The following is a 21,044-nucleotide window of genomic DNA, read 5'->3' on the forward strand; positions in this document are numbered from 1 at the left end:
TCCCAGTCTTCGGTTCTCTACATGTTGATATCCATTTGCATTTTTTTAAAAAAGTCCTCATGAATATTCATCATAACTTGGGTGTTAATTTCTCCGGGTGTATGCATGTTTGCATGCAGTTTCCCCCAACACATTTTTGTATGTTATCTTCATGATATATGCAATTTTATGTACATTTTACTCTAGTTATATGCATTTGTGTACATTACGTGGCTGGATAACTGCATTGCAAAATTGAGAGAAGTGCAAATATCAAAGAGATGCTCTGTTTCAGTTTGGTTTTGGAAGGTGTGAATTAGATAGATTCTTTAGGTGTGAATCAAGTCTAATTTCTCCCCCATCCTTGGTACCCCTTGACAATGACTGTTGTCCCTGGCAAGCAATTGCATAGCAATTGGCCACAGTAATCCCAAACTACATTCCATTTTGATGAAAACAGAGGAAAACACAAGCAGAAGTCCAGCATTCCATTGGAGTCATCACCATTGTTTTCAGACTCTTTCTCTATCACTTTCTCACTTTTGCTCAGAAGAGCCAATCTTCTCACAGCGTTTTATTGAACACCGACCATTTAGTGCTGAAAAAAATGTGTTCCATGCAAGCTACTGTCAAGAAAAATAAGGAATGATCTTATGTAGGAAGGTAGAAAAACCCTACTGCATATTCCATCTAATCCAGATCTCTTGTCTGGATATCTGAAGAATGGTGAGTGCTCACTGACTTCAAACAAGCAAACAAAAAAGGTCACAAATCACTCACTCACACGCACGCACGCGCACACACACACACACAATATGGATTTATTTCAGTGTTATTGAAACTCATTTATTAGTATTCGAAAGTCCATTTCCAACTGAATACGATTGGCTAGTACAAAGCAATTCATCTATTTTAGCACAGTATAAAGCCACTCACGATTCAGGCAGCATCCCTGGGTAATGGATATAGATAAACCAAATCGAAGAACATGACAAGAACATGGGATACTGCACTGAATTAGGCAAACTGGAGGTAATGAAAATGAGGGGCAGGGTGACGTTTGCAAGGGAGGCTGAGGGATGCCTTTTAGCAAAATGCAAATATCATCATGCGATGGGGGCTGATAATTATGTGAGTCGCAGCAGGTGCAGGTGACGGAAGTACTGTAACTTTCCTCCCCTGGTGTGATTCTGGGGAAAATCCTTTCTCCGCAGCTGCTATTTGCATTGGGAGGAAATTCCCTCGTTGATCCACAGAAATACTTTTGGTTTCAGAGTCTGGCTAATAGAGGGAAATAGGAATTTGGGTAATGTGTAAGAAATGGTTAAACACCTTTCCTACCCACCCACCAATTCTTCCCTGTAGCAAAAGTCTTCTACTCCTCTGCATTAGCGTTATAGGAAAAAGCAGAGGGTGGGATCACATGTTTTTCTCACAATGTGCAGTTCTCCCCTCATAGAGCGGGGGGGAATCTATCCTCGTAAGCTTTGAGGGCAATACAGTATAACCATTTTTTAAGGAAGAAAATGCTACAAGTACCCTTAATGCAGCTTTGTTTCTTGCATCTCTGCACCCCAATTCCTTTTGGCAATTTCACTGCCTTAAGAATATCAGAAGAGCCCTGCTGGATCCAGCCCAGCATTCTGATCTCCCTGTAGCTAACCAGATGCCTATGGGAAGCTCACAAGATTGACATTCTTCCCATTTTGAACCCCAGCAACTGGCATATAGCCTCTAATACTGAACTGATCTATAGCCTGGTAGCCATTGATTGCCTTATCCTCCATGTGTTTAAAGCCATCCAAGTTGGTGGCCGTTACTTGGTTGGTTGGTATCTGTCTGTCTAGGGAGATAATGGAGGATGCACCTTTGAGGAGAAAGTCAAAACTGTTGAAGGTTACAGTGCCTGCTGTAGCTGTAGAGAATGATATGGGAGAGACATGTTTTGCTGCAGCTGGGGAAGATGTAGGCATCCAGTTGTGCTGCTATGGAAGCACCATGGCTTCTCCTCTCTCTGCGTTCCTCCCAGCTGTCACTTCTCCTCCGGTCACTGCTATGCACAACCTGATTGGGTGTCTCCAGGCATAGTTTAATTATGTGCCACTTGAAGAAATATTGAATGTTTTGCCATCCTAAAGCTTCCAATATTCAGCTTCATTGGGTGGGCCAAATTGAAGTATCATGAGAAAGGGAGAAAAAAACATTTCTCTCCAATTTGGTCCCCGTGTTATCCTAAATTGCAAGGAAAAAGAATGTATCAACAGCAATGATAATTTCTGTGTGAAAAACATTCCAGATCGCCCATGCATCTCAGGGCAAAGACCGTGTACAATAATTACGCCAGGGGCATTGTAGTCCTCTGTATCCTGGATACACATGTGGGTAGGCAGTCTAGTGCAACACTGAGCTTTTAAAAGGGACATTTCATTTCATTGTACGGAGAGACAGCCCTGAGGGCACATATTTCTTCTCTGTTGCAGTGAATTTCTAAAGCCCTTATCTTATTCAGCAGGTTAATATTGGTCCAATGCGTTCCATTTTTGTGTGGGCGGTTAGCTGGCTTAGTTGCCAAAGAAAATATTATATACTTGGTCCCACCCATGCATAATACTACTAGTACAATAAATATTTTGAAAAGGATGGTTGTCGTGGGGGGAGGTGGACTCTAACTGCACTGCAGAGATGTACAAACCAATTAATAGCTTCAGAGAAATTTTGCTGGAAATGCCACAGCCTCTGCCACAAAAAAATGCTCTCTCTTTCTCGTCTCCCTCCTTTCCTCTTTCTGTCTCTTCTCTCACACACATTCAAGCCAAGCAAGACTTTTTCCTCCAGGTGCAAATATTTGGAAACCGGACCTTGCCTGCTGTATCAATGTACCATCACACTGCCTCCACAATGTGTTTTCTGCATAAATGAAAGGAAAGTTGCAGGCATCTTATACTGTTGCCAGGGATGCTCTGACACTTGCTTCCAAACAAACTATTCTATTGCTACAGGGTTTGGGGGGGGAGGGTGGTTCTGCCAAAGCTTCAAGCTCTCTTGGGTTTTTTAATGTCTTATATATTATTTTCACCCAGGATTTGGATCAGCAGCTTTCACTCTGCATGTAGATTGGATTGCCTAGGCCTTTGCCTGCTGTAAAAATTCTGACACAAGGGACCTGGGTGTGTTTCCCTTAAGCCTGGAGATGCATCTAGGGAACTGATAGTGTTTTATTTTTAAAAAAATTGGGAACCCAGATTGTGTGTTTCTTCACCCCACAATCCTTATCTAATCACAGTACCTAATGAGGGCCTGATCTATTACTTTTGCTACCACTCACTGCACTCCATATTAAGCCTGTGACCAGTGCTACCACTTCCTGCATCCCAAATTTGTGATCTGCTCTGGCCAGGATGGCTAGTAGTTGGGTTTTCCAGATATTTCCGGACTGCAACTCCCATTATCCTTGACCATTGAACCTTCTGGCTGGGGATGCTGGAAGTTGAAGTTCAACAACTTTATAATGTAACCCCCCCCCCCTGTGATCTTTGGATAAAGGATGGTATAATGATGATGATGATGATAATGATGATGATGATATCTTGCTATACATACTTCTCCTTAAGGTCACATCCTGTTTTTTCCTAGGTGCACAATTCAAGGTGCTATCTTTGGCCATAACAGCTCTAAATGGTTTGGGACCACATTCTCTGAAGCAGTGCCTCCATCTGAGCCAGCCCAAGCAGCATCTAAGACCCTGCTCTCTGGCCTGCCAGCAGCAGCCATTAGGTTGACAGCTACTATGGGTAGAGCTTTCTCCCACACCTTTGAAACTCTTCTTCCCAGGGACGTATGCAATGACCTCATCACTGTCAGTGTTTTCAAAACTGTGAAGATGCATTTATTCCTAGGAATGTAGGAAGCTGCCTAACACAATTGGTCCATCCAGTTTTGTACCATCTACCCACTGACCCTCCAGAATTTCAGACAGGCGTACCTCCCAGCTCTGTCTGGAGAGGCCACAGACTGCATGGGGGGCAGTCTGCCCCAGAGCTATGGCCCTGTCTGCATTTCAAGGCTGCATTCAGCTCAATTGCACTGCATTCGAAAATTCCTTAGCTGCTGCTGTTTTGTGTGTGTTGCGTAATGTAATTCCATGTGTCTTATAGTCTTGTTGCATTGTGAGGGCGGTATTTATATTTTATATAAAGAATGTAAACATTATTATTTTTATAGCCAGCTCCCCCCAATCCCCACTTTGTTCAACATATAAATAATGAACTGAATAACTCTTTGTTTTGTGGCATTTTGGTTTGAATAATAAAGGTATTGCCTTACTATGGATTTTCAAATAAATTATGCATATCTTTCCAAAGTTGTTATGCTAGATCAATAGCATCTCATTTTTTCACTAGGCCAGCACTGAAGGGTGGGAAATACAATTTTGTCCCTTCAAATCATTTTTGTGATGAAGTATTCTATATGGAAACTTAATCCAGATATCCTGTGGTCACTTCCTGATGACCTGTTTATTGACCATTGATCCTGATTTGATTAGAGGGACAATGTCACATCAATGAACTGCTATCCCACACTTTTGAGTGGATTTCCCCATCACTTTCCTTACCACAAAAGTCCATTTTTAATTTTTTTAAAAAGTAGCTTTGTGTACAAGAGCACAAAATTCACTTCAATTGCTCAATCTGAATTTCCCGGCATGTGACATTCCCACCCACAAAATAGTGACAGTCTGGAAGCAACCTATGCCTTGTAAGCCAAATCAAGCCCAATTCACATAGCACATTAATTGGAAAGGAACAGGTAGGGACTGAGTCTGGGCACTTAGATCACGATTTAGTGTACCATGGTTCAGCTCCTAGAAAATTTATATTGGCATATTGAGTCTCAATCTGGATGTATTGTGAAGTAATGATGACCGTTCCACTGTTGACTACGCAAAGAGGGTCATGTGAGTCAGCCTTAAGTAATATATATCATAAATCAGCAAATGCAACTCAGGAACTTTCACATAGCTAGGAATGTCCATTTATGGATTCAGCGTGAGGTCAATCTAGGTTAGAGTTGCAATATTTCAAAATGTGAAAATCTAGATACTAAAGTTGTTGAGCTTTTCTTTTCCTTTTTTCCCCCCAAAGTTGTTGAGCTTTTCTGGCAAAATTGGAAAAAAAGACATTTTTGAGCTATTTTTAAGGGAAATCGGCATTTAACCATTTTGTCTACAATAAGGGCAACTGTTCCATATTATGTCTATGCCCCCACTCTAGTTTTTCTGGGGGGGGGGTTAAAAAAGAATTCACCAAAATATGTTATTAATAAATAATTTTATCTCCTTCCTCTAAAAACAGAAAAAAGGAATTTGACTCTAAGCATGTGTCTCTATGAACAGGAGTGTAAAAAAACAAACTCCTGGGAGTTTTTGAAGCCATCTTTACCCAAATGTTAAAAGAGGCTTTGTTTAGGCATCATTGCAGTACTTTCTAATTACCATCCCTTTCAGCTTACATAAAAGCAGATATATAAGGATCTTTCTATATTTGGTTGGTAATCTAAGAGGCTCAGAGTGGTGTTCTCAGCTGGAGACATTTTGGAAATACACATAATAGCAAATTATTTTGCAGGTAGATTACGTTAGCTTTCTCCCCTCTAATAGCAAAACAAAGAAGAACAGGGAGAACTCACACATTGTAGAATTACCATAGCACTGATTGTCATTAGAGGCTGGTAAGGCTACAGATTTCATAAGATGCAAAGGCAGATAGTCATGAAGAGAACAGGAACAATTTCCAGAGTTCCAATAATCGCTGCTAGCCAAAAAGATTCAAAATGATCTAACACACACACACACCCCATAATGGGAAGTCTAAACCAGCAGGTGACATTAGAGATTAGGAGATATTAGAGGAGGCAGAAGTGCAAGTTTTTGCATCTGTTTCCTGTAAAAATATTGGCACCTGCCTTTTATGCATCTGGCATCATTGTTTGGTGCCATGCTTAGATGGGCTCTGAACTGTACCTAAAGGCATGGCTCTAATCCACTTTAGAAATAATTCCTGTGATTCACCTTCTTTTTCTTCCTGATTAAAATAGCTGGTAAGCCAACAGTGACAGCTAGGGCAACAGCCATTCTTTGCTAACAGAAACGATAGCAAGGAGAACTCCTGATTTTCTGCTGTTTCCCGCAAAGTTCCCCATATTGGAAAGACATAAAAAAGGAGGAGGCACACTGTTTGATTCACACATTTATTTTTAAATTGTATGTCAGGTGACAGCCTACAGTAGCTAACCATATACAATATACACACCTATGTAGACATTCCATAAATAGCAGGATGAGGAACTCCATACATTAGAATTTGAACTTGACTGAACGGGACCAACATCAGATTTGTAGCACTTCCTCCCATGGGAAACTCATGTAGCCTTTCTACTTTATAGACTATGTTAGTTCATTTGAGCAGCTTCTTTTTGAAAGGGAAAAAGACATGGTTTTCTCCTCCTCCTTTTGCCTAAACTCTCCTCAAGAGAAAATAACGATCAGTATTTCATACTGTTGTAGCTCCGGTGAAAGCCTTCTAGCGGGCTCTGGAGCCCTACCTAGAAATCTCTGTTTCTAGGTAAGTGCAATCCTATGGTCCATGGGTTGATGTTCCAGCAGGGACTGTAGGGCAGAGCAGATCTCCCCCCCTTCACCTGCAGAGAAGGAAGTATGCGGACAGGGGGGGAGATTCATAGCTCCGGCCAAGACCAGGCTCAGTGTGGCTAACACCAAATATAAATACAGTAAAAACATTTTTTAAAAACCAAACAGTTGATTAAAATATAAGTTAGAATACAGCTTAAAATGCAGCTTAAAATGCAGTTTCGTTTTAGTGGTAGTCTATAGATCAAAGCCATAAGGGGAGAAAATGTCAAATATTCACCAGGGCCAACCATGCTGGTCCTACATGGGCCAGCAAAAAGAGCCGAAGGAAATTTATATACCAAATCCCATATAAGGGGTTCCATCAAAACAGAGAGAGAGAGAGAGAGAGAGAGAGAGAGAGAGAGAGATAAATTAGAGGGAGGGTTAGACTGAGTCCAGCCCAAAGGCCAGGTGGAACAGCTCCATCTTGTAGGCCCTGTGGAAAGATGTCAAATCCTGCAAGGCCCTAGTCTCTTGTGACAGAGAGTTCAACCAGGCCAGAGCCAGAGCTGAAAAGGCCCTGGCCCTGGTTGAGGCCAATCTAACCTCCTTGGGGCTCAGGACTTCCAAAGTGTTGTTATTTATGGATCTTAAGGTCCTCCGTGGGGCATACCAGGAGAGGTGGTCCTGTAGGTACAAGGGTCCTAGGCTGCATAGGGCTTTAAAGGTCAAAGCCAGCACCTTAAACCTGACCCTGTACTCCACCAGGAGCCAGTGCAGCTGGTAAAGCACTGGATGAATGTGATCCCGCGGCAAGGACCCCGTAAGAAGTCTCACCGCGGTATTCTGCACCCACTGGAGTTTCTGAGTCAGCTTCAAGGGCAGCCCCACGTAGAGTAAGGTTACCAGATGTCCGTGTTTCCCAGGGACAGTCCCCAGATTTACAAATCAGTCCCCATACAAATTTCTACCATTCCTAATGAAGTTGAAAAGTGTCCCCGGATTCACTGGAAAAAATCTGGTAACCTTAGCATAGAGCGAATTACAGTAATCAAGCCTGGAGGTGACCATCGCATGGATCACTGTGGCCAGCTCGGGGCGAGAAAGGTAAGGCCAGTTTGGAGCGCTGCAACACTGATCTAGAATGGACCGTGAGAGGTAGGGGGTGCCAAATTTTAGTGTCACACCAAGTGCTGCTAAAATTTGAGTGCCCAAAATCTGCCACTGCTAGGAATATTCCCTTTCATTATGCATTGCAGTAATCTAACCTAGAGGGTACCAGAGCATAGACTGAGGAAGATGCTATGGAGGGGCACTGATGAAATTTGGCTTTTTCAAGCAGTCCCACGATTGCATTGTTGTTGTTATATTCAAATAGCCATTCTCATACAGTTGTAAGATACCCTTTCTCTGATGGCTAATTCAATTAAATGGTTCCCCCTCCCCATATTTTTCCATTTCTGTAGGATCATGTATGTGATGGCCATTGATCCTTTAAAACCAAACTATTCTCTGCAATATTCAATCTAAGCTTACAGGAAAATAGCCCATAGGACAGTTTTCAGCAGCAGTCTGAGTATGAAGATCAAAAATAATTTTAACTCTCTCCTGCCCCAGCTGTCTTAAAATTGTTCTTTTGATTTCATATAGATATACACATTGAATGGTCTTTTCATTATTACCAGCAAAGCTGATGCTTAAAGGATAAGGCTTCTGTTTCATGTAGTTTCTCTGCCAACCAATATATATGTGATGAAATGTATACAAACAATACATCGTCTTGGATTTATTGCCTCCTTTGGATTCTGTGACACACGAAGCACTGTAAAATAATCTGTTAATTAAACTCCAGACGTGCCCACAAGGCATGTAAGTAAACAGTATTATTCTAGGTTTACAAAAGGAAGCAAACAAGAGGTCTCAAGAGACTTACATAAGATAACTTGGGCAGCTTTGCACCTTATGAGACGTAGCAAAAATTAGGAGCATGAGTGCGCTCCTTTCTTCTGAGTATTGTAAAGTGTGGCAAGGGAGCTCATATATAAGCTCACACAGCTGCATCTATGCTGATATACTCAGGCCTGGTCATGGATTAACATTTATAATTTACATCTTGAGTGGACTTGCTCATTGTCCGTGAAAGAAAGAAAAAACCCTGAAATGTCATTTGGTACAGGCAGAATGCTGCTGCTAAAATCTTTATTGGGACCAAGTGTTAGGATCATGTGACCCTTTTATTATAACATCAATAGGGGAGAGGCCTGTAGCTCAGCAGTGGAGCATCCACTTTGTCTACAGAAGGTCCGAGGTTCCAATCCTGGCACCTCCAGGTAGGACAGGAAATGTGCCCCATCTAAAATCCTGAAGAGCCACTGCCAGGAGGTATGGACAATACTAAGTGACACAGACCAATGACCAGACTGGGTAGAAGGCAGCTTCCTGTGTTCCTGTACAGTGGCTGCTTATTCATTTCTGAATGCAATTTGAAGGGCTGGTAATCACCTTTAGAGCTCCAAGCAGCTTGGGACCAGTGCCAGATTTATGTACAGTAGTACCTCGGGTTACATACGCTTCAGGTTACAGACTCCGCTAACCCAGAAATAGTACCTCGGGTTATGAACTTTGCTTCGGGATAAGAACAGAAATTGTGCTCTGGCAGCGCAGCAGCAGCAGCGGGAGGCCCCATTAGCTAAAGTGGTACCTCAGGTTAAGAACAGTTTCAGGTTAAGTACGGACCTCTGGAACGAATTAAGTTCTTAACCCGAGGTACCACTGTATAAGCTAAACAAACTATTGCCTAGTGCCCCACTCTCTTGGGGGGCCCCCAAAAAAATTTAAAAGGGGAAAAAACTGGATGTACATTTCTAAAATATAAGATAAAAAACAAATAACATAAAACCTAGACACAGCAACAGTGTTTTGTGTTGTGTAGGCTCCTATGATGTAAGTAATGGGCCCCGCCTGCTAGCCTGCTCCCTAAAATATCACTGGTTTGCTCATTTCTGGACTGGTTCTTTTGTTATGTGCAAATGGCTTTAGATACCTTTTGGGTCCATAAATTACCACATAGCATATATTCAACACAAAAAAACAGTGACAATTTGTTGTTGACAAAGGACAGCTGGACATATAAAGGGCACCATTACCTTCAGTAGCTTAGGGTCTCATCAAACCTAAATCCGGCCCTGCTTGGAACCAATCTGTTTGAAGGACTACCACCTCCCAGGTGAATCCCATCTTCTAAGATGGGCCAATATGGCTCTCTTCCATGGGTCGTTGCTTTGTGGGGTATAGCTTTCCCTAGGTGGAAATCCCTGTGCCAAGAGGTTAGATAATCTTCACCTTTATCTGTGCTCCACCAGCATACAAAGACTTTACCTTTCCAAAGAAACTTTTTATTTTTAAGAACAATTTATCAAGACTTTCCACATCAAAGAAAACCAAGCAAGAGAGCAGCAAAAAAACTCTGAGCACATACACCTATACATTTGGTTTCAGCAAAACAAGCATGCAACAGAAAATCCCCCACAAATCTACAATCCATAACCTATGCACAAATAAGCATTGCATGAAACACCTTTGATTCTGTTATTGTTTAATAATATTAATTGTTCACTCTGGCCCGCTTGGTTCCATTTTTCAATGCTACTTTTAGACTTGAAGTGTACTGATACTAATCCATGATTGGATTATTGCTAATTTTATTCATGATTTTACCTTATCTTTCCCCCTGACAAAGACACACGCACACTCCTCCACCCAACACACATATGGAGCCCATGCAACTCCCCACTGGGTGTTTGGTGCTGGGAGGTCATGTCCAATCTGTGCTTTGAGAAAGATACAAGAAAATCAGATAACCATAAAATAGCTTTGAATACATATGACATGAGGAAAGGATAGCGAAGGAACAAAAGATTTTATACATCAGGAAATGCCTTAAAGAACAAACTGATGAACAGAGGGAACAAACTGTTCAGCAAGGCTTCAGAGGCAATGACAGAGCAGACTTAGGAGACACATCAGAAAAACCCACAGAAGTTCTAGATGAGCAAGTGTTTGCGGCTGATAAACTCATACGTCCAGTTTATTAGATATATTTTTACATGTGCCAAACCTAGAGCTTCGTCCTTCAGGAGAATTCCTATTTTGTCAAGTACATTATTGTGAAAGGAAACATTTCTCATATATAGGACAGCCTTCATACTGCTTGGCTCAGCTACTTGCACTGGAGACAAGATTCACTACAGCAAAGATAGCCAGTGTGGTGCCCTCCATATGTTTTTCTGAACTACAACTCCCATCAGTCCCAGCAAGCATGGACAAATAGTCAAGGATGGTGGGAGCTGTGGACCAACAACCTTTGGAGGGGACCACATTGGCTACCACTGCACTATATACCCTACATATACTAGATATGATAGATGATAGATAGATAGATAGATAGATAGATAGATAGATAGATAGATAGATAGATGATAGATAGATGATAGATGATAGATAGATAGATAGATAGATAGATAGATAGATAGATAGATAGATGATAGATAGATATAGATAGATAGATAGATAGATAGATAGATAGATAGATAGATGATAGATAGATGATAGATAAATAGATGATAGATAGATAGATAGATGATAGATAGATAGATGATAGATAGATAGATAGATAGATAGATAGATGATAGATAGATAGATAGATAGATAGATAGATAGATAGATAGATGATAGATAGATAGATGATAGATAGATAGATAGATAGATAGATAGATAGATAGATAGATAGATGATAGATAGATAGATAGATAGATGATAGATAGATAGATAGATAGATAGATAGATAGATGATAGATAGATAGATAGATAGATAGATAGATAGATAGATGATAGATAGATGATAGATGGATAAATAGATGGATAAATAGATAGATAGATAGATGATAGATAGATGATAGATAGATAGATAGATAGATAGATAGATAGATAGATGATAGATAGATAGATAGATAGATAGATAGATAGATAGATAGATAGATAGATGATAGATAGATAGATAGATAGATGATAGATAGATGATAGATAGATAGATAGATAGATAGATAGATAGATAGATAGATGATAGATAGATAGATAGATAGATAGATAGATAGATAGATGATAGATAGATAGATGATAGATAGATAGATGATAGATATAGATAGATAGATAGATAGATAGATAGATAGATAGATAGATGATAGATAGATAGATGATAGATAGATAGATAGATAGATAGATAGATAGATAGATAGATAGATGATAGATAGATAGATAGATAGATAGATAGATAGATGATAGATAGATGATGATAGATATAGATAGATAGATAGATGATAGATAGATAGATAGATAGATAGATAGATGATAGATAGATGATGATGATAGATATAGATAGATAGATAGATGATAGATAGATAGATAGATAGATAGATAGATGATAGATAGATAGATGATAGATGGATAAATAGATGGATAAATAGATAGATAGATGATAGATAGATAGATAGATAGATAGATAGATAGATAGATGATAGATAGATAGATAGATAGATGATAGATAGATAGATAGATAGATAGATAGATAGATAGATGATAGATAGATAGATAGATAGATAGATAGATAGATAGATAGATAGATAGATGATAGATAGATAAACAGATGATAGATAGATAGATAGATGATAGATAGATAGATAGATAGATAGATGATAGATAGATAGATAGATAGATAGATAGATAGATAGATAGATAGATGATAGATAGATAAACAGATGATAGATAGATAGATGATAGATAGATAGATGATAGATATAGATAGATAGATAGATAGATAGATAGATAGATAGATAGATAGATGATAGATAGATAGATAGATAGATAGATGATAGATAGATAGATAGATAGATAGATAGATAGATAGATAGATGATAGATAGATGATGATAGATATAGATAGATAGATAGATGATAGATAGATAGATAGATAGATAGATAGATAGATAGATAGATAGATAGATGATAGATGGATAAATAGATGGATAAATAGATAGATAGATGATAGATAGATAGATGATAGATAGATAGATAGATAGATAGATGATAGATAGATAGATAGATAGATAGATAGATAGATAGATGATAGATAGATAGATAGATAGATAGATAGATAGATAGATAGATGATAGATAGATAGATAGATAGATAGATAGATAGATGATAGATAGATAGATAGATAGATAGATGATAGATAGATAGATAGATAGATAGATAGATAGATAGATAGATACTATATATATCTTGGGGCCCTGTGAACACACACACACACATACCCTATATGCACTTCAAGGACTGAAGAATACTTTCAGCAAGGCCATTTGCAACTTCCATAACAACTAAATTTACATTATTATATCATCTGCCTGAAAGAACTAAAGTGTGATGGTGCTGAGCCAAAAATAAATTCTGTACATCTGTTATTTACATTCAGAGAATAGTAAAACTAAATACATTTTAGGTATATGGCAGTGTAAGTCTGCAGATATTTATTTACTTGATATTTAACTGTTAACCAGAGTCTCCCTGCATGACTTACAGAGGTCAGTAGTAAGACAATAGTGAGATATCAGACTTGTCATTCCCAAAGGGAGTAAGGGATGTAATATCTTTCTCATCCACCCCCACCTCCAATTTCTTTCCCATTCCGCCAGGCAAAACTGACAATCTGTAAATAGTAAGAGAGGCAGCATTTGTTTTTCATTTGTTTATCCCACACCTCCAGCATAAACTTATAATAACAGAGTGGCTAGGAGTATAGTTAAAATATAATATAATTTTAAAAGACAAAATATAAATTAGCAGCTGAACAACAGCAGTCCAGTAAAATAACCAATTAGTCATATTTCATATGGTTGGGCAACTTGTGATTTTTCTGGCAAACTCACAGTCTACAAAATTAATTGCTGGCCCTATGAACTTGAATAGATCTGCTTTGTGGATTTCTGGCTCAGTGCTGGCATCCCAGATAAGTTTTCTTCGGCAAGAACTCTACTACCCTACGTGCAGAACTATCCATGGTACTGAAAAAATAAATGTCTATATTTGTTCCATTTGTGCCTCAACTTTCCACAGAAGCCATAACCACATTGTGAGATAGACTGAACTGTAAGATTGTGGTTTTCCCAGCAGGAATGAGTAGCCTGTGACCCTCCATTCTGATCATTAACCAAGCTGGCTGGGGCTGATGGGATCTGGAGTCAATCAACATCTGGAGAGTCACAGGTTTTCCGTCTCTACCCTGAGACTTTCCTGACCCAGTGCCTTTCAGATGCTATTAGATGAAGCTCCCACCTGTCTGACCATTGGCCATGCTGGTGGGTGTTGAAATCTAACAAAGTCTGGAGGGAGCAGAGCTTAGGGCAGTGGTGGGCTTCCGATATTTGAACCAAAGTTTCCCATAACAAAACTAAATCCCCTACTAGTCACTGTACCACACTAGCTCTAGTCAACTACATATCCAATCAATTAATACAGTGGTACCTCTGGTTAAGAACTTAATTCGTTCCGGAGGTCCGTACTTAACCTGAAACTGTTCTTAACCTGAAGCACCACTTTAGCTAATGGGGCCTCCCGCTGCTGCTGCCGCCACTCTGCTGGGGCATGATTTCTGTTCTCATCCTGAAGCAAAGTTCTTAGCCCAAGGTAATATTTCTGGGTTAGCAGAGTCTGTAACCTGAAGCGTATGTAACCTGAAGCATATGTAACCCGAGGTACCCACTGTACTGACTTTTTTCTGTTGTTGGTTTTTTTTAATCCACATTCCAGTTCAGTTATATTTGTTTTCTTTTTCTTTCTTTTTCATGGTCACTGAAATGGAAGCAGACTGAGAAGTGGACAAACAAGGAGGGGAAGAAACTTGTCAATTTCCTCGCAGCAAGTTATTTGTTTCCCACCAAAACTATTGATTGCAGGTTGTGGTCTGAGGTTAAGTGTTCTTTTCTTTGAAGAATAACATTTTGACTTAAATTACATTGTTGACTTTGTGCAGGTAGGAAAGAACAAGCCGTCATGCCATTTTGCCAAGTAGCTGCTTTAAATCTCGTTGCGTGGAAGCCACTCAACGTCGTGAAAGCCCAATATTTGTATGCATACAGGGCTTCCCCTTTCCTTTTGTGATGCTGCAGTGTGAGCCATTCATGCACAGCTGCTCACCATGCAGAAAATCTGGTTTCCACTCTGCCACACACACACACACACACACACACACACACACACATTTAGAGAAGGATTTGCAGTGACATGTCAAAAGGCTGAGGTTCCACGTGGTGAACACGGACATCATACCATCCTTGCCAATGAGCCTGCAAAACATTTGTTTGTTTTACTAGCCCAGTAAACAAATTGCTGGGACGCAGGTGGCGCTGTGGGTTAAACCACAGAGCCTAGAACTTGCTGATCAGAAGGTCGTGATTCAAATCCCTGTGGCAGGGTGAGCTCCCATTGCTCGGTCCCTGCTCCTGCCAACATAGCAGTTCGAAAGCACGCCAAAGTGCAAGTAGATAAATAGGTACCGCTCCGGTGGGAAGGTAAACAGTGTTTCCGTGCGCTGCTCTGGTTCACCAGAAGTGGTTTAGTCATGCTGGCCACATGACCCGGAAGCTGTACGCCGGCTCCCTCGGCCAATAAAGCGAGATGATTGCCGCAACCCCAGAGTCGGTCACGACTGGATTTGTTTACCTTTAAAAAAAATTGCTAAGGAAACAAATTGCCAGAAAACAGAGTGAGTCTATCAATGGTTATTAGCTGAACCAGGGGTCAGCAAAATTTTTCAGCAGGGAGCTGGTCCACTGTCCCTCAGACCTTGTGGGACTATATTTTGGGGGGGGGGGATGAACAAATTCCTATGTCCCACAAATAACCCAGAGATGAATTTTAAATAAAAGCAGACATTCTACTCATGTAAAAACACACTCATTCCCAGACCACCTGCAGGCTGGATTTAGAAGGCGATTGGGCTGGATCCAGCCCCTGGGCCTTAGTTTGCCTACCCAACTGCCCCCTTGCTAAACGGATCTCCCCCAGCCAATTCAGAGGCAGCCTACCAAGGGAACATGGGAGAGGTCTGCTGCCTGCTTAGACCCTCCCCAAGGTTGGTCGCTGCTGAGGACTTCTTGTGGACCCCTGATTTAATCCAGCTTTGCTGTTGTTCACTACTAAGGGAATCTGGTAGACAGCAATGGAACTGGGAGAACATAAATGCCAAGGTGTTTGATTGGTAACATGGATTAGTCTTCCTGGCTCCTCTAAAACCAATAGGAGGCATGTGGGTTTGTCGTTTTCATTCATTCTCTTCAAGCAGCAGGCAGTCTGGACATAAGGGGAAATCGTTTCTGTCTGGAGGGGATGTAGGAAGGAGCAAGGAAGCAAAATGAGCAGTAAAAACAATGATATCACCCAATATCACCTGAAATCTGAGCTGGAAATTCTAAGGCAACAGTGCTCATCAACACAGAAGTGTCAGCAAAGACCCCCACAATACATCAGATGCTGCCACAACCACTCCCCAACTTCACCCAACAGCTGCCGTTCCCAAAAGCAAAACCGGTGGATGATCTGGGAGTTGAAAATAAAATGCTTGGGAGCCTGGGCTCAACACATGAACTAGCAGTTCACTACTCCTGATTTAGAATTTTGGTAACTGGAGCCTTCATAGTCCTTTCAGGGGAGAAGGGTCATGATATGAATTGAATAACAGCTTTTTGTAGCCTCCTCAAAATGTTTTTCCATGTAGGATAGGGGTAATGTTTGTGGAAACTCAAGCTGGGGGTACTGTTTGTGGAAACCCAGAGCTCCCTTAGGTGCATGCAATGGCTTGCACAATCCTTTGGCATCAGCATTAATTTTGAGGAGATGATGAAAGATTAAAAGGAAGGGTACTTTTCATGATTATTCACAGATTTAATAGGTTATTTATTTTGTTAACTATCTCAGTGGGATTTGGTTTATCACTACTGTGCAAATTTTTGGATATGTGTTTCAACTACAGTCTAGAAAGAATTGTACTTTTCTTGAAGGCATGACGCCTCTATTTTAGATTAATTAGTCTCTCTAAATATACGAGCAGCTGTTTGATACAAATTCATGCCCTTGACAAAATATTTGCAGTTATCACTTTCTATAAACCCCTTTCCTTCAGCTTTCTCTCTCTTTCTCTCTCCTATTTAACTCTATTTAATTAACATCAGCCAGAATGGGCCTGCCTTCGAGGCGAACCTGTTATGTTATCTCGTCTGCTCCTTTCCTGCCTTTCAAAATATAGCATGAAAGCTCTAAATTGACTTGTCTTTTTGGATTAGCTGTTACTTTTCAGTACATTGGGACCATTTAGGCACATGTCGGAATAGGGAAAAGCACATACCACAAGCCTCTTGTTTGTTTATTGTTATTTCCATGAGTTTTCTTTAATTTGTTTTATTGCTATTCATATTGTTGAATATTCAGGAAAATACCCTTTTGACACAAATCATTATGAATCTGTTAGCAGTTGGGTGCAAATGGCCAACTCACATGCAAAATGGTTTGAGATGCTGACAAGAAAGACAAGAAATAATATGAAGAGGGAAATACAGCTTCAGGGGTAAATCCATATTAATATGATGATAAAAGCTGGAGCCTAAGGAGCTCTGAATGCATTTACTCTCTCTTTTTTTTGTCCTTGACTGTTTTGCATAAGGCTAACTGCTGTGTTTACACCTGATTTACTGCAAGCCTACTTTGTCACGAGGCCTCAGGGGCAACTGTTAGAGCAAGAATTCTTACGCCATGTTCCAACGATCATCTTAGCAGCTAGCAAAGCTCATTCTAACCCTACAAATGGGAGGCATGTCCACAAAGTAGCTCCTGGGTCAAGGAACATAAGAAGCTGCAAGTCAAGGCCACCGGCCCATCTAATTGGCATGGCAGTGACATTCTAGCTTTGCAGACAAGGTGTCTTTCTTTGCCCTACACTGTAGCAGAGTGAGCCTAGGACTTCTGGGTTTGTATTCAACATAGTGGTAAAATTTACATTTCATCAGGGCAAGGATTTCTCCCCCCACAAGGGCACATTCTCCCCCTCTTCTAGTCCTGCCCACCCCTTAAATCTGTTAACCTTCTGTGGAGGGAGGAGAGGAAGTGGTGCTGGCCATTGCGTCGGCTAGGATTGGGTGTAAGGGTGAGAAGGAATGAAAGTGTTCATGCCGTCCTTTTCTAACTTTTCAAAGATCCATAAGAAGATCAGCTCACATTTTGAGAACCCTGAGACTTTCTAAGTAATTATCAGGGTACCAGAAGCTTCTTTCTATATTAACACGGTGGCAGATGCGTAAAAGCCACTAAAAAATAATCCACACGTAAGCCCAAGTGTGCTTTCTATGCCGGCATGTTAGCAAATGTAATCACTTGCGTCCAATGCACTGAAGTCCCATTACAATGGTCTGCTTCTGGTCTGCTTTTCCAATCCGCCTGTGTTAGTGGTGCAATCAAAGGATCTCCAATCCAATTTTAGCATGGTTGCTGTCAGAGAAGCAGCTAATGGACTGTCTCGGAGACAGACCGTGAAACTGCATTTCTCACCACCTAGGGCATTCTTTGCCAACAAACACACACCACACAACCGTATTCCATAACAGATAAGTCACAGCTACTTTCCCTTAGTAATCACCCTGAATCATTAAAGAGCTGCCAATGAATGACTACCAGCGGTACCCAATAAAGAAGCAGGTGCTGGCTGCCTTTTTATATACTTATTTAAATGGAAAAAGGGGAGAAACCACAGTGGGACAGCTAAGGTTTTGTATACCGTATTGCAGAACTAGCTGCAGCATAGAAAGCCTTTTTCAGAGAATCAGCTTTATTTTAGTGTGTGGGGCGGGGGTGGAGAGTGACAGGAGGTATTTCATTTCTCCCACCCAAATAAAAGGTTTCAAGTCTAATTTTTAATTTGCCTGTTGCTGGGTTGGGGTTGCAGGGAAGGCATGGAAGACCCAGATAAACTCAAACTATGAAAACAGGACTGCTAACATCAGAGTAAAGGGAGCCTGTGATTTGGGTAGCCTTGTGTCCTATGTGGGGGAAACAGCTCTCTCTCTGTGAGGGGGCCTTGTATTGGAAGAGATATCCAGTCCTAGTCCTAGTCTACTTCTAAAATAATGAAAGATGTGAATGGTGAGCAGGAGGGGCCTTGAAGTGGCCCAGCGTACTTCTGGATAGCATTCTGAAGAGGCATAATAGGTCCCCAGGCCACAGGCTTACCTAACACAATGTGATACACTATATGTCTGTTAAAAATATGGTGTGTTCCTTCTGAGGACTTTTCAGTGCAGGTGTCCACCCAATTGACAGAGACTGACCTGCTGGGAGCCTGAAGGGCCCTTCCCTACCTCTCTCCACCTGGCTTGGGGCGGGGCCTAACAGGCCCCACAAAGGACTGCTGCCGCTGCTGCTGGGCAGAGAGGGCCCCATTTTTTGTTTTGTTTTTAAATTGCTGTTATTTTTTTACCTATGCCATTTTAAACTGTGATATTAATGCTCTATTCTTAGTGTTAGATTTTGATTTATGTGGAAATTGTTTTCCATTTGGTTGTGTACTTTTTGATGTGTTTTATTTATTGTTTATGACTTCTGTTATGTTTGTAATTATGTAAATCTTGGCATGTTGTAAGCCGCCTTGAGCACTGTTTTAACTATGGAAAGGTGGCATACAAATAAAATGATGATGATGATGATGATGATGATGATGATGATGATAGAAAGTGTGTAAGGCCTGACGCAGTCATTAAGCCGGGGATAGGAAACCTCAGGCCTGGGGGCCAAATACATAACTTCCAGTATGAAGCAAACTCAAACCAAGACACCATCTTCTGCGGCTGCACTCCCATGTGAGTCATGTGACCTGCACAAGAGCATGGCCCCCAAAAATATTATTATTATTATTTATTAAGTTTATATACCGCCCTATAGCTGGAGGTTCACAGAAAGGATCGCTTGGGGGCAGCAATCTTGTGCAGCACCCCAAAACATGTGTTTTGGGTGCCATGCCCTAAATAGTGCAGCCCAAAATTACGCAAGGCTGTGGCAGCCATTTTGGCTGTTGTCCTCTTGTGAGAAAAAAAATGGGATGTCCCTTTTTTTCCCAGGGTGGTTGCAAATGCAGCCCTCCTGATCTCTCTGTCTGGTCCTCAGAGCTCTCCCCAGTGGCCCTGCTTCACACAGAGAGTGTTTTTGTCTGCCTGGAATATTTGAACTCTGATAATGTGCCCCTCCACACTGGTGTTTTACTGCAGATGTATTTTGCAACATGTTCTTGACCCAGTAATAGCGCATTAGTGGTGGATTCATTCTCCTTCGGTTTGTTCTGAGATGCTTCCCCATTATTGCTGCCCAGAGGGGTTATAGCACAACAAAAGTGGAACAAAAATAAACCAGAGGATTGGGGTGGTTTGTTTTTTTTAAAAAAGTACGAATTAATCAGGAAGTCATGGTATATACACTGAATGGAAATGAAACAGAATGATGCCCCATAAGCTTCTGCAGGCTCAGGTTTGCATGTGATCACCCTGATAGCATCACGAGCACAAGTCACCATGAATGTGCAACAGAAAGGACATCTGGAAGGGGCCAAGGTCTCTTGCCTGTCTGTCTGGAGGATGGAGTGTGAGTGTGTGTAGAAACTAACTTTCTATACAAATATGAGATTTATATCATTACTCCACCCATTTTTGCCCCCAGCAGCATGTGTCCCTAGAAAGGTGTCGCAGAAATGAATGCAGCCATCACATCAGAGCCAGCCAGCTAGGCCAACTAAGTTAGAGTCTTGAATGGTGTATGATCCCAAAGGACTTGTAGTAGGAGCAGATGGCAAAACAAGGGTGGGAAAATACAAAACTAAAGTGATGAGCAGGGGCTAGATTCTTCTCTTATAGGACCTTCATAAATGTATAGTGGGTACATTTTTGATGAACATTTGTTTGCAGACAGCACTTTCTTTTCAGAACCTCAGCTTTCCACCCAAAAAAAATCTCTAGCCATCATGACATCAGCTATAAAGATTTTAAAAATGTGATGCCATTGTGCCTGAAAGGTTGAGAAACAAGGTAAATGGAAAGATAACTTGATTATCTTGATTCTAAATCCAATAATTTCTAACATGATCTCAGAAGCCTACTTCTGAACACGCAGAAAGATTGATTCGAGAGATATCAGTACTGCACCCTCTTTTGGATGACTGTCAGGAAAACACATTCAACCCTGGAATAGGTGAAGTAAAAGAATGCAGCACGATAAACGCTGCAGTTTCCCTGCATTCATCCACCATCCTCATAGTATGTATGGCATGCATCCCTATACAGAGGCTTGATTTC

At 40.9% G+C, this 21,044-nt stretch overlaps 1 long non-coding RNA gene across 2 annotated transcripts in view; it reads left to right on the forward strand.

Annotated features, from left to right (window-relative positions):
* LOC310842535 overlaps positions 1-21,044 on the forward strand; it is a 116,502-nt gene that overhangs the window by 86,568 nt on the left and 8,890 nt on the right. The window contains exon 3 of one of the 2 annotated variants that reach the window (XR_014563162.1): positions 14,524-14,628. The exons of the other annotated variant lie outside the window; for it this stretch is intronic. This is a non-coding gene — a long non-coding RNA (uncharacterized lncRNA). The remainder of the gene's footprint in view (positions 1-14,523; positions 14,629-21,044) is intronic. 2 annotated transcript variants of the gene reach the window in all.

Source organism: Podarcis gaigeae (genome assembly GCF_964106915.1).
Source record: "Podarcis gaigeae genome assembly, chromosome: 4".
Lineage (NCBI taxonomy): Eukaryota > Metazoa > Chordata > Lepidosauria > Squamata > Lacertidae > Podarcis > Podarcis gaigeae.